This window comes from Coturnix japonica, chromosome 2 (assembly GCF_001577835.2).
Source record: "Coturnix japonica isolate 7356 chromosome 2, Coturnix japonica 2.1, whole genome shotgun sequence".
Classification (NCBI taxonomy): domain Eukaryota; kingdom Metazoa; phylum Chordata; class Aves; order Galliformes; family Phasianidae; genus Coturnix; species Coturnix japonica.
In genome coordinates, this window is record NC_029517.1 from 67,788,671 (window position 1) to 67,803,902 (window position 15,232).

At 41.3% G+C, this 15,232-nt stretch overlaps 1 protein-coding gene across 1 annotated transcript in view; it reads right to left on the bottom strand.

Annotated features, from left to right (window-relative positions):
- JARID2 (jumonji and AT-rich interaction domain containing 2) overlaps positions 1 to 15,232 on the bottom strand; it is a 197,456-nt gene that overhangs the window by 78,336 nt on the left and 103,888 nt on the right. The window contains exon 3 of the mRNA XM_015854678.1: positions 11,267 to 11,408. The gene's annotated coding sequence lies outside the window, so the exon portion shown is untranslated. The remainder of the gene's footprint in view (positions 1 to 11,266; positions 11,409 to 15,232) is intronic.

Genomic DNA, 15,232 nt, shown 5'->3' on the forward strand with positions numbered 1-15,232 from the left:
TGTCCTGAAACTGAACAGTTAAAAAGCAAAAGGGCATGAGATACAGAACTTAGGAAGGTGCAACTACAAAGATAAAAAAGCGATGATCATAATTTGGAATAAATTCCATCTTGGCAAGTTTCTATGCCTGAAATTGGGAAATACAATGATATTTAGGAAATGCACAGCACACTCTGTTATTTATTTTAAAAAGCTATTTGCACTGAACAACCGTGTAACACCAAATAAAAATGGGAAAATTATTCAATTTTTACTAAGAATGTCGCACACTCTCTGTACTCTCACTAAACTAGTAAATCTGCATGTAAGCTTCAGAGGAAATGCTGCAACATCAATCTTCACAACGAACATGTGGCACTGAATTAACAGTCCAGCAGCTGAAGACGAAATCTTTCTCTGCAACTAAAATAGTGAAGTATCCAACAAGTATGAAACACAGACTGCCAGCAACCTGTTCAATAACTCTTAGATGCAGCCCTGGGTAACCCTGCAGGCTGGTAATCCCACCCGTGGCAGGACGGTGGGAACTCAAACCATTCAACTGCTTGCAGTTCACACTGACCAACTCCAACAGATACAGCAACATGAGGCTGATAAAAGCCTGGTAGATAATACCTGGTATGACTTTGTGATGACTTGTTCTGTGGTGTAAAACTCCAGCTTCTGTAGGAAAGCATCACTGAAAAGAAAACAAGACTCTCCACTGGAGAATCTAGAAGAAGGCAAGGATAATAGAAAACGCCACTCCAAGCACCGTCACAACCAGAGGCAGTTACTTTACAGTAGTTTTCAGTTTTTAGATGTCTTGGGAAAACGTCTATCCCACTGAAATCACTAACAAATAAGATCTTTCAGTGAATCCAAAGGTTAATTCTTGACATTTAAAAATCATTTTGAATGAATACCAGCCAATAAAGCACTGTCAAAATCCTCCTTTAGGGAGAGAATTTTTACTTTAGTAGTATATATCTCAATTAATTTTATATCACAACATGGAAGTAGAAACATAAATACATGAAGCAGAATAGACACTTATTATATATAAATAAAAGAAAGGGAAATACATAATACATTTTAATTCTGCATTTCTCTTTGAAACGATGAACAATACTATTCCAACCTCAAAACCTTCAAGAATACTAATTAAATGTGAAGGTGGAAAAGAGGTACAGAGATTAAGAGACAAGCAAGAGACTGCTGTATGGTAAGATTTTGAACATACATCTTCCCTACGACTCACCTAAGCTAATAGGAAATATTGTGAATTTACTGCACAAAGGGCAGTAAACATTTGAATTCTTTTAGTAGCTGGGTCCTGTGACTTTAGGCATAATGGCAAAACCAGCCTTTCAGTTCACGTGCTCTTTTTCTGAATTATTCCAGTCAATTCCCCTGATAAGAATAGCGTGGCTTTTACTCAAGTGCTATCTCCTCTGTTTTTCCATTTTTCATCCAATTTACCTTTTAAGTTTATTTTGCAGTCCATCTGGAAACTGGAAGCAATTAAATACTCTTAACCTGGTTTTTCATGTGGCACGGTATCAAGAGTAAACTTGACAACAGGATTTGTAGATAACAGGAATGAAATAAAACTGGAATAAAAAACAAACCTCAGTTGCACGGTAACATTTGTCTACCTACGGCTTAATCCTTACAATCTAATTTTCAGGTAATGAGAGGACTTCATAAAGCTAGAGACATACAAGTGAGGTTCTCAGAAATTTTGCCACATCTCATTTGCCTCGTTTTTCTTTTATGAACCGTTCATGTAGGAAGAATTAGATTTCAAGAAAAATCAATAGCGGTCAATTTCTCTATCTTAAGACAGGCATATAAAGTCCAAGCTGAGATACTACAGTAAGTAGGCCAGCCTGATTTCAGGCTGCTGATCAAAGAGCCAAAGTTTCTGTAAGATTTTTCAATCACAGTTAGAAAACTTATGATTTTCAATGTGCAGGTGTAAAGAAGACGACACTAAAAATAGAAGTCATCAAGGAAGCCCCAGCTGCTCATTTTCACAGCAAACTAGACGACTGTAAAAGAAAAACATTAGACTCCTTTCTAAAAAAAAAAAAAAAAAAAAAGATAAAAAAAAAAAAAAAAAACGAAAAAAAAGAAAAAAAAAAAAAAAAAAAAAAAAAAGAGTTGATTAAAATTTTAGAGTAATTTATTTTTAAACACACATTTTGCTTGACAACTTGCAGGACAAATTGTCACAAGGCCAAGAAAAATCTAAGGCATGAAAAACAGCACAAACACAGAAGCAAAGGGTTTCAGAGTCTGTTCCTCCTACCTTACCATGTAAAGAGAGGCAGGAATGATGATTATGTTACCAAAGGAGGCTTCTGATCTGACCAAACTCTTGCCAGGTGACAAGCTGTGCCACAGCCAGCACAAAGGAGCACAAAGAAGCACACGCTGCCCTTGTCACATATTTCCTGGCTGCTTAGTGGGCCACTAGGCCATCATTTCATCCCAGTGATCTCAAGAGGAGATAAGAGATTTTCATTATCTGGCCAGCAACCCAAGGCAGGGTACTCATGCAGCTGTAGAAAGAGGGAATTCTCAGTAGGCTCCAGACTGTGGAACGCCACAGATGACTGTGCTCAGAGGACCAAAGTAGAAGAACACAACACTATGATTCATGGTCCCCCAGTCCAATGCCTCCATAAGGATAGAAGGAAAACCTCTGAATATACAGCTGTGATAAGAAACCAGCCTTTGTCAGAACAGCAGTGCAGCTCCACCAACCCTGGAATGGTCCCTTGGACAGGTAGTTGTGGCCAAGCTTCTTGGCTGCAGAACACATCACAAGCATCTATTTAAGTCATCTACCAAACTATCATATCCACATTTCTCTGTTAAAGCCGGAATATATAAAGCTGTATATCGAAATTATGATGAAGTGCAAAGAAAAGCCTCTCAGACTTAAAAGGCTAAAGATGTGTTGTCTCAGTTTTCATTTCTTCATAAGGGAAATTTTAACTTGCACCAGAATATGTTTATATTGAATGCTAAAAGCTGCCATTTAAAATAAATAAATTCTAGAGCCTATCCTAGACACTCAGCATACATCCCCACATAGACATTAGCAGTTAATTCATTTTACAGACTTATGACTCCAATGACCAACTATTCAACTGTGAAAACAGATCAAATCAGATAATAGTTTCAGGAATGACCCCTTTAACTAGGGATCTCCTTACTCCTACCCCAATATTTTATTCATATAAACAAATATCTACAGGATTTCATAAAAGTGAAAGCATTAGAAGCAAATGAGATGTTGCAAAAGGGGAGACATTAGAAAGGAGATCTGTACAAACTTCACTTCATTGAAAAGACAAACAACAGCTGCAGGAGCTCAAGGAAAACAGGAGGATAAAGGAGAAGAAGAGTGGATGGTCATCTCCATAGTAACTACCACGAAGAAACTCTGGGGAGAACTTGTGTGAAATCTGAAAGAAGCAAGCTATGGAAATGGACTACAACAAAAGTGAGGGGAAAAAGCTGAGAACAATTTGCCACATGGCCAACGATTCCTTAAGCTTTAGTTTATTTAACCAGAGCCAAGAACAAACAATATGAGAGAAAAGCAAGGAAGGAAAGCATAAAATCACAACGCAATGATAATGTGCCCATTACTGTACAAAGTATTTAACAATAAGCATGCCACTAAAATGGTAAAAATAAAATAAGTGTTCAAGTTAAGAAGGGAAATAAACAAAACCAAGCTTCCATTAGGAGATTCTGTGTTACTGGATGCAGCCACCGACGGAGGAAAATACAGGAAAAGTGCTATTCCAGCACAAGTACGGTAGATATATATAAAATACCCAAGTCCTTTATATTGACACAAGAGACCTGGGAAGACTCAAGAGAAGTCATCTGCAGTGAAAAAAAGAACGATGCTTTCGAAATTCAGTTCAGAGCTAGAAAACCCTAACACTCCTAAGCAACAAAGCCCTTACACTCCTAAGCTACTCACTGTTAATAAAGACTGCTTGATTGCTGACCAGTGCTCACACTGGCCCACACTTCTCCCATTGAGATAGATCCATTCCTTACTTTGGACAAAACCTGTTTGGATCTGATACAAAACAATATGAGCACACACACTACAGTCATTTATGATGAATCAGCAGCCATCCATGTTCATTTCCAAGGAACACGTCAAGAACATATTCTTACCACTCACTGTGTGGATCCGAATGAGCATTTTGATCACAGAGCACACACAATAAAAGTAGTCCAGCCCAGGTCAGCTTTTATCTCAACATACATATCCAAAACACTTGGTTAGAATAACAGTGAAATTGACATTGTGTACAAACTGCCCATAGTGCATCTCCTCTGAGCAACGCTCGTCTAGATCTTCACATAATTGGAGGCCTCAATCATCAGTTCACTGATGTTTTAGTGAAAACGCAAACTAGGTCTTAGCATGCTTAGCAGCAAGATCTTCAGAGATCTTGTTTGGAGAATGAAGTGATACGAATGAAACCCACTAACTAAATCATGTCCAGTCTGCCACAAAGGAGAAAAAGAACAAGCAAACTAAAAAGAGCTTCCAACAAGTCAGCTTTGTTTTCCAAATGCTGGGCTGAATTAGAAGATTAGGAGCCCTCTATTACAGCATGTTATAAAACAGTGACAATCTTCAGATTGTACTTCTCTTCCTATACCTTTTGCTTCCTAATCCTTTCAAAGACCACTATAATTGTTAGTAAGCGTTCTCTAAGCAAAATTACTTCCTGACAACTATGACTGCATTTTACATGCTCATTTCAGAAACAGGTCTCAGCTTCTCCATTCTTGGCCATCTATCGTCACTACAATTATTTTATCTGTTGACATCTTTCTAAGCTCTGGTATTAATTTTACCCAGGAAACTGAATCTGTTCCATTCAATTCTGATAACTCATCCGTACTTGAAGGTGCTGAATGTTTTCTCTTTAAGCAATCTCTTCTTTTTGAAGAGAATAAGACTATTTTTTTTCCCTATTCATGCTGCAGGGCCAAAGAAAGCCAAAGCACAGCAACCAGGCCATCTCTGCTGAGGTTATAAAATCCCTAGAAATGTCCATCACAAGAAACATTTCTTCTGATGTAGCATGGAGCCTTGGGAAGACAAAGCACTCATGGACCACTCAAATATAGTCCTCGATACAAAATGATTCTAGTATCAGCTTATCTTTTTGAAATGTCATGTAATTAGACTGGCCACAAATGCCTTACTGTCTGGACAGGAGAGGAACAAAAAGATATGAAGATTTTCAGAGAGGCATGAAATCAAGAAGATCCTGAAAAGGATCAAATCAGAGAGATGTTTCCTCTGCCCCTAGTGATAGCAGGCTGACAGTGGGCTAGCAGAAGCTGAACTGCAGCAACAAGGTAAGAGAAGGGCAAACAACAACACAGGTGCACATGGACAAATGACAGAAGACAGCATACACAACAAGGAGTCAATGTTACCCCAAAACACTGGGTTAAGTACATTACTGACATACATCTGAAAACCTCTTCGACACTGATACGAATTTGCTAGTAAGAAGTGTATTTCAGTACAGGTTCAGCTAGCTCTTAGACTGGTTGAGAGAAACCTCTCCCCAGTATTCAAGCAATCATCATCTGGCCTGTCATGCTCAGGGGGTCAGACAAATGAATAAAAGCAAACAATGATGAGTTACCAAGCAGATGAAAGAGCATTAGTCAGAGACAGAACCACAGAACCAGCTGCACCTGCTTGGTCTGGCTCTGGAAACTCCCTTAGAAAATGGGGGAGGCAGGGAGTTGGAGCTGGAGCCCGGGATCACAATGTCCTCCCCCTGCAACCCTGGCTCCTGAAGAGAGGGTGGCAGGTGAGGATAAGCAAGTTTGCTTAATGCTGCTCTACTGCTATAAATCATACCCACACAATTACTAAATCACTACTAGGACAAGTTGTTTACATAGCTGTCTACCCACAAAGTTAAAGTGTTCCCAAATTCTTGCACCTTGTTATATCTTTGGTTGTCAGGGAGAAGAATCCACATCAACAACATCTGCTTGTTTCTTATGAAAATACTGAACGAACATTAATCACCTGATTTTTTTCATCTCATACTACTTAGAATGATCTCCTTGACTTGCATTACAAAGAAGGTGATCCATCTTTTTGCTATTCTTGCATAAACCCACTCCAGTGGACTATTATTGCTTTGTTTATAAGGCTTGTTATTTAAATATAAATGTGCTAAGCTAAAAATATATTCCACTCATACAAGAATTTCCAGAGAGAGTAAAAAAACAGAATTATGAAACATAAATCTTACTGCCATTTTGCTTTTACTGTGGATTAATATAGTCCTTCTTCATAAGCCAACAAGTACTGCAGATTTGCATAGCCTACTATAAGAAGTACCTGGTTGATAAGTGGGATTGCATTATATAGTAGCAGACAACAGCTGAATGTAAATACATTATACAGTGTTTCAATTAGTGAAAAGACAACTCCCTCCAAAGGTCCTGGAAAACACTTTGATATTACAAGCAATGGCCTGCTTTCACACCTGAGTCATAATACATGGTTTGCTCTCATTGCCCAGAATACTCAGCAGCGATCCTTCACAAACACACACATATGGGAACATGACTGACCTTGTTTTATGTCTTGCATGGAAGGTGCTAAGTCTGGTGCTAGAGAGACTATTCATTATTAACTATAAAAACAATCTGACAAAAAAGAAAACCCAAGCCCTCTCAGTCTTCTGACAGTTCCACTGCAAACAAGCCTTTTCCAGCCCAAGTTGAAAAAGATTACAACAAACCACTTGCTTAATGCACAGAACCTGGCCTACCCTTGCTGGCTTTTTCTTGTGTTAAAGGTGTAGTGCAAGCACAGCTGGTCCTGAAGCTGTGCAATCACCAGCTCCTTGGCTGCATACTCTCACCCCTTGGCTTGGCAAGCCTTGCCATTCATCTACCCCACAGTGAGCCAGTTTGGGGAGCTAAAATTAATAAAAGGAAAAGCAAAATTCAACAGGCAGCAGAAAGCCAGCACGAAGCAAGGGTTAAAAGCATATCCCACATGTTAGCCTTGCTATAACACAGAACCATGCTTGCTTGAGAGCATTATCAGAAAGCAGCTGTATTAATTAAAGACCTCAGAGGGTTCCTAATAAACAATTTCTGCCCAATCCAGCTGTGGCAGCTTAAAATGCTACCGCTCCCAAGTGGCTGTGCCTTTCTCCCACTGGCAACAACTTTCCCTATGGCAGAACAGAACAAGGAGCTTGGGCATCTGCTCTGCTGCTCTTGCAACTGGGTGCCAGGGGCCATTGGGAACAGGGGACATAGTGAGAATCTGCAGAGTCCAGCAGCTGCTCACAAAGCACAGCTGTAATGCAGAGAAATGCTGGAGGACAGCTGGGAGAAATGCTGTGCACGTTCCACGCAAACAGCTTCAATCCTTCCTTCCCGTGCTTGGAAACTCTAACTTCACTTCCCAGGCACTAACCTTCAACACTGCATGCAGGATGCTGTCAATAGCTCGGCCGGCGTGGAGATATTACAGGCAAGGACAGAGCTGAAACCATACCCTAGTTGGTCCATGGACCCCCCATGCTTTCAGAGCATCACACTGGTGTCAACCACAGAAGTCAACTTCACCTGACACAGCAGGTGAGGGTAAGGTCACCATCACAGAGTGACTCTGAAATAACGTGGAGCAGCTGTGGAGTGAAGAACAACAGGCTTCCTACTGGAAAAACTGACACAAGAGTGGAAGTGTGGGGACTGGTGAATGTTTTCAGATTTTCTTCCCAGATTTTCATGTTGAAATTTCTTCAACGCTATTTTTTCTTCCCTCTATCTAAACAAACCCTTTTCCCTACTGGAGAAAATATGCTAACATTGAGTATGAAAACACAACATAAAACTTAGTGGCTGCTCAAATCAGACAAACCCCTCTCACTTCTCAGAGCTTCATATCAACAGAACTTCAAAGTAAAAGAGAAAAGCATTCAGCAATTCCCTGCATGTGCTGCTGGAGAAGAGCTCATGAGAGTGAGCAGTAACAGGAAGCAAGTAACAGCCTCCTGTCATCAATGATGAACATACTGTCACATACAGCCTGCTCTGCACAAATATATTCCTGGGTAAGGTGAGCAATTGTTGCTAAAAACTATACAACTGTTCCTGCACAACGTTACTAATACTTCAGTGGATGTATTCTTCAGAGGCGGCTCATAAAAATGTAAGAACATCCTGCACAGTGACTCAAACCCTTTTGGCCTGTCACCGATTGCACTTCTCAACTGAGAATCAGAGCATCAAGTTGGAGAGTGATACTGAAAAAGAACAAAAAGTTACACTAAAGTCCCCCTTCAAGGTCAACTACCTTTGTCATGGCTTTTTAAAATAGTCTTTACTCTGTGAAGACCATTTATCTTTTGTTCATCTCTCCCAAAACTAGCACCTGCTCTCTCTCACAGCAACTAGATAGCAATTCATAACACAACAGGTTCCATGTGGCATTTTTAATGCAATACTTGAATGCTTTTGCCAAAGGTTACAATAATGCATGCACTGAAAGCAGTATTTCCTACTCAACATTTCCTCAACCCCCTCCCCCTTCCATCCAGACCTGGACAAAAGTAACACACAGCTCAGAGCAAAGACAATCTTTTCTATTCTCAGAGTGGAAACTCAAACAAACCTAAGTACTTTGGAGTCCTGTTGCTACCAGCCCCCCCAGGCTCTACTCTGTAAGCAGGAACTTATGCGACAGATTTGGAGACTTTACACAAAGTCATGTGTACTTCTGTTCCTCTCTACCACCACCACCAAGCAATCACAGCTGAAACCTTAGCTTCAGAAAATGGTAGGCAGAGCATGTTCTGTTGAAATCTAAAACCCTACAGTTGATTAAAAAAAAAAAAAAAACAACTGGAAATGGGACTTTCCCCATTGACTGTGAACTCAGCTGTACAGAAAGCTGCCTCCAGTTCCCAGACAAAGGTGTTAATTACTGACAGTCTACATAAAATCTTGTTTGAGGCATTTAAAACTTCAGTGTGGCATTCAAAAGCCTGGTCCATCAGACTCTCTATGCAAGTTTCTGAGTAAAATCTCAAGCATCATATCACCATATTTTCACCAGAACCATTTTCTCCCATCATGATTCTCTCTTCATGATGTATGGGGCTGCTCAGTTGATTCTGAGCTGAAATTGATTGAACCACAGATGTGACAAACCCAGAGCTGTGCTTGGCTGAGGGCTCTTATGTTACATTATGCGATTATGTGGGAAACCCAAGAGGCATCCCTTCACCAGACAGGCAGGTAGAGATTTACCTCCCCACAGATGCTTGTCACCACCTACCTATCAACAACTAATCTTGTCACCAGTAACCCACTGGAATCACATCAAAAAATTCTGCCAGATTAGTCACTGAACTGCCCAACCTGGAAACCTGCATATTGCCAGGCAGGATGGATGGGGAGAGTACCACAGTACCAGCTTGTCATTATGCTAAAGAACTACAAGGTCAAACCACAGCCTGAAACTGAAACACAGGTCTGGGGAGGGGGAAAAACTACATGAAGTACACATGACAGCCAGCGCTTCAAGCTGTGTTTCAGCACAAAAGCACAGTTAGTTGTACACACGGATGAACAAACAATTAAAAGTTTGATTTTGAGGAAGCACAAAAGGAAGACAAGGAGGACATGATCTCTCAAAGCTTGATCAGTCATAGATATCCTCTCTCTGTCAGACAAGTTTAGAACAGCGGCCATTTCAAATCCTGTCCCCACTCATTGTTCTCTTGGGTGTCTTTCATCTGCCCAGTATTTCTGACACAACTCTTTGTGAGATCCTGAGATGACCATGACCAAGGTAACATTACACCGGCATCTGCTCCTGTGAGCAAGAGACGTTAACTCACACAGGTTAAAAACAAAGAGCCCTGGAAAAAAGACTAAATCCATCTCCCACCCAGTATTAGTTCTAATCCTAAGAAGCTCCCTCAAGCTATTCAATGTATAACCCTGCAAGCGGTTGTGTCAGCACAGCTGAGAAACGAGGGCACTGAACTGAGCGGACACAGCAAGCACAGAGGACAGCAAAACTTCCTCAAGATAACGTGCTAGCATCAGTGGCAACAGCAACAAATGATGATCACTGTCTCCCAGGGTTATTCTACCTACATTTCTAAGAAGAAATTGTTTTCAAGCTTCTGTTTTAACTCATAAAGCTAAAAACAAACACACAAATATTCTTCCTGACCTGCAGTAGGATGCAGTAAGTCTTACAGAATTTCTACCGGTATGGAAAATAGCAGAGATTTTATTTGGGTATGCCAGACAAGCTAGTAGGCATATTCAGAGCTAGATTTTGGGTATGTTGCTGCAGAGGGGAGAACAATAAGTCATGGGGAAAGGGGTAGGAGGCATGGGGACATGGGGGCATCCAGGAGAGCATTGTTCCAGTCCATTGTTACAGTCCATTTTGGCCTGGGACTAGGGTGACAAGAGTGCAAAAGAAAAAAGTTTGAGAAAGCATTTTCCAATTCTATCTTTTAAACAGCATTTTTCAGGCAGCCTGTTTTGGTTCTCACTTCATAGAGAAGACAACTCCAAGCCTCTGCTTGCATTTTCAGCATATTTTCTGTAAGAGATTGGCTTGATTCCTAAAATTTTAACCCACATTTTGCACATTCAGGGGAAGAACTTGTAGGAGTTCAACAAGGGCTTCTTAACCGACTTCTAGGAAAGAAGAAGCAGTTTACCACAGCATTATGTCAAAGCAGTCCTTTGCAATCAAATACCCACAACACCGCATAACTTCAGTTTCAATTTTCAGAAGCTTTTTTTTTTTTTTAAACAATGTGGTTTCATTCACAGAAAATTAAAAATAACAAGGGTAACACTAATTCAATGACATTTTCCATGGAATTACACACAAGTACTTATTGATATGGCCCCAAGACGCAATGAAGGTGGACAGGGGAGGCAGAGAGAGAGTATCAAGCCAGATAATTCAGCAATCATCTACTGCTTTTCCAAGATAAAACAACAACAACAAAACCCGCAAAGAAAACAGCAATAATGATGAAGATGAAGCACAAACTCCTACTGTTACTAGAAGGAGCCTACACTAGAAAGTCTTTTAACAGTAGGGCAGTATTTGCAATCATTCCTTACTGATAACATAATCACAACCTTATAGCACAAAAGGGACAAAGCAGAGAGGCTACTTCTTTAATCATGATGTACTACTGACCTTTTCCTTGAGGGCCCTTCTTCAAAATCTGAAGAACTAATATCGTTGCTTGTTGAGGACACCTGCGATGCATCGTCCTTTTCATTCTCCAGCTGCTCTGATCCCGGTCCTAATCCTTTAGATTGGCCGTTAGTGAGAAGTCCTGCAAACATGACAAAGAAGTACACAATATTCAAAATCTGCGTTTCCAGCACCAAATGGATTTTATTAAAATTCACACATTAGATTATCAGTAGAGAGTCAACTCCCAAAGCAACTGTCTTTCAAAGAGATATGCTGATAACATTGATTTTGCACGGAGGTACTTCAATAAGAAACTGGCTGATTGCATGTTTTTGATTCAGTTAACTGTAAGCCACCAGTTCCAAACAGCTCTACTACAGGTGCCTGCAATCACATTTATAATCTTGTCACATCCCTTATGCTAAAAGGGGCACAGTTTAGAGTCAAACTCATTCGTGTGTAACAGTATGCCTGTTCACTGGCACAGTACAGGATCTTTTTCATTTATCTGTAGATCAGTATAAAATTAAGTTGCCATTTGGTTAATCTGTTGTCTTCTTGAACTTCATTCTGCTGCTTCCAACTATTATAATTTATGATCCTTTAAAGAATTCTTAATCCCAAAGGAGTTAACAATAAACATCCATTTCTTAGCACAGAATCTTTCAACAATGAATTGCTCAAACATGGAAACTTCAGATCAGAGGCTGAGGTGTACAATGCTGGGGAAACAAATGCCACAGTTACCTTCCATTTTGTGCCTTTTTTTCTGCTGGAAGAATAGTATAGCAATCAAAATCACGTACATGGAAGAATGCATAGGTCTCTGTGTGAGCATAATATTCAACTACTACTAGCAGACAAACAGTGGAAGCCACTCAGACTTAAGGAAGAATTAAAAGAGTAATGTATAGACAAGTAGTATATTTCAGATAGAAGGGACCCATAAGGACCATTGAGTCCAGTTCCAGGCTCAACGCGGGATCACTCAATATCAAACCCTATGTTTGAGAGTGCTGTCCAAACACTCCTTCAACTCTGGCACTTGGGGCCATGATGACTGCCCTGGGGAATCTGTCCCAGTGCCCAACCACCCCGTCCGTGATGAAACTTTCCCTGATGCCCAGGCCAAGTCCCCCCTGACACAGCCCCATGCTGTTCCCTGGGGTCCTGTCCCTGCCACCAGAGAGCAGAGCTCAGTGCTGACCCTCCTCTCCACAAGACAGGAGCTGCAACCACCACGAGGCCCCCACCTCAGCCTCCTCTGCCCTGGGCTGAACAAACCAAGGGACCTCAGCTGTTCCTCATACACCTTGCCCTCCAGACCCTTTCCCATCTTCACTGCCCTCTTTTAAATGCTCTCTAATGCCTTTACATCCTTCTTACACTGTGTAAATCTGCACCCAGTGCCCTACATGGGACTGCACAGCGCAAAGCAGAATATTCATATATATGTATATTTCTTAGTAGCCTCTGGGACAGGAGAGAGGAATATTACTAACAATGTTATCAGCTCAGTATTTATTCACTGTTTTAAGTGCTTGGTACCAGAAGAGCTGCAACTTCAACATGGAATTGCTTTCTCAGCTCTCCATCAAAATCCTTTTGCAAATGATACAACAGAGCTTTGTTTCACAGTTTTGGTTGCTCAAGAAATGCTGGTAGGACCGCCCTCTCTAGGTCATTTCAGCCCACTTTCTATAATTGCACCTTTGAAAGAAAACAGGGAGGGGGCTGACTGGTTCCAAGATAAGCTGGGCAGCAGGACTGGTAAGAAAACAAAACCAAAAATGCTTACTAATAACAGCCGTTCAAACAGCATCAAACATTGCATCAGCACTATGCCACTTCAGACCTTCTGTTTTCAAGAAAACATCTCTTAACACTCTCAATGAGTTAATCACATAATCTAGTATCCAGGCAAGCTCAGCTCAAGGGAACTCGTTGGCAGAGTTAGCCCAACAGCAAAGGCCCTGCTTGGGCATGCTGCCTGCTGGAAGCACCACACACACACAGCACAGCACAGCTCTCCCCCCACCTTGAGCCCTTTGCTTGGTGCTGCTTGGATGCTTGTGACTCAGAGTGATGCAACCTGCAACCGGGCTCAGCCCTTCTGATTCCAGTCTAATCTAACCCTCAATAAGAAGACCACAAAATAAAAGTTGAAACAGAGTGAGGCACTGATTTCAGCATTAAAATGGCTCTTCTAACCAGCCTCAGCCTGACACAGCAAAGTTCAATGACTATATTTACATTTTAACTCCTGTTTTCTGAAATTGCTTTTGGCATTTCCTACCCTTTTAAACAGATCCCAAATTGTGACCTTGCAGGTTTTCAGGGTTTGACACTATGCAGTGCAACCCGGTGATATGACACAGATGACAGCATTCCTTCACTGTCTTCCAGAGGAACCGATGCAGACCTTTTAGAAAACATTAAATAGATTTAATAGTTTAGCTGCCTGCATCCTCACTGGAAGCAGCTGTACCCAGGACTATTCCTGAACAAGAATAAACTCGTGCTCTGCCTTTTTCCATGAAGCTACTGCTAATATAATTTACCATTTTAAAACTCGAGAGAAGTTTAAATCAAGCATATCGTTTGAGGTCTGATACTCAGTAATTTAACTCTTATGACAGAATTTGAATAGGTTTTCCAAAAACAATATTTATTCTGGAGACTTGCCATATGTAAAACCCAGCAAACTGAAGTATATGAGTCAAGAAAATCACCTTTTGGGCTGTCAACTTGCATGCACTTGGAAGGCAATTCTTTTTCGTTCTTTCTCCCTGCCAAACTATCAGTGCATTTGGAAGACAAGCATGATTTGTATCCCTTGAAGAGAAATATCGGTTTGTCTGCTATTATTCATCATAACCAGCACCATCCCAAAATGCAATAATATTGCAGATAACCAAAGTTAGCTATCAACCGAAACCAATTAAAACAAATGCCCTGGAAGGGAGGCATAAAACTACAAATGAGAGATGCTGATAAATAATGGGAACGGGTGTCACGTTCTATAGCTTTTCAGGGTCAGCATAATTGCAAAATTCACTCAGCAGTGATGAAAGGCACAGACATCCACAGTGCATAGGAGCTGTCTCCTTCCAAGCACTGGAGAGAAAGCACATGCTGAATTAAGCCGTTACAAAGTTCATTGTCATTTAATCATTTTTAGATCAACTGTATTCAGTTTGCCCCCAGATACCTTTCCCTTCAAACACCATTCCTGCTATCTCTATCTGCAATAAACCGCCTTCTCTGTCATGCATTGATCTGGAGCTATCAAAGGCCTGGAGCCCAGGTGTGTCCCAGGATGAGGCGAGGGCCCCACAGATGTGCCAGGTGACACTCAAGACACCCCATGGCTCTTAGAGGGTTGGCACTAGAACAGTGGGGCTGAGCACACAGCAGGGACAGAGGGCAACTCGTGTCTGTCCGCGTGGCTTTGGCTCTCTGCAGTTAACCAAGCACTAGAAAGCAGCAGGCATTCGCATTTCTTAAAAGCAGAGTATTGCATACTGTACGGATGTAAAGAGGGAAAAGCAACCAAGCAAGAAAATACTCTTTTGTGCAGCCTGAAGAGCCGAACCACTTCTTAATCCAGATACTTCAGAGCACTCAGCAAGCCGAGGAACCAGCAAGCCATCAGGGAGGCAAATAAAACCAAAGAGGACAAATGCTTCCTCAGCTTTTCTGCACTCTCCAACCTCTAAACCAGGGTGCAGGCGAGCCCTGCTCCTCAGTGCACACCATGACTGCTTCAGCCCCCAGCAGCCAGCACCTGGCACAGGCTGCCTGCTCTTTCCCACTGGGCTCTGCTCCACTTTCACCACTTCTTCCCCCAGCTACTGGGCTTGGAGCCAAACACCAGGCCTGGATAACTGGCACAATAAAGCAGAGCTGAGAAAGATTGTATTCTGTAGCACAGAGAGGAAAGAGTTTGTTTTCAAAACAAAG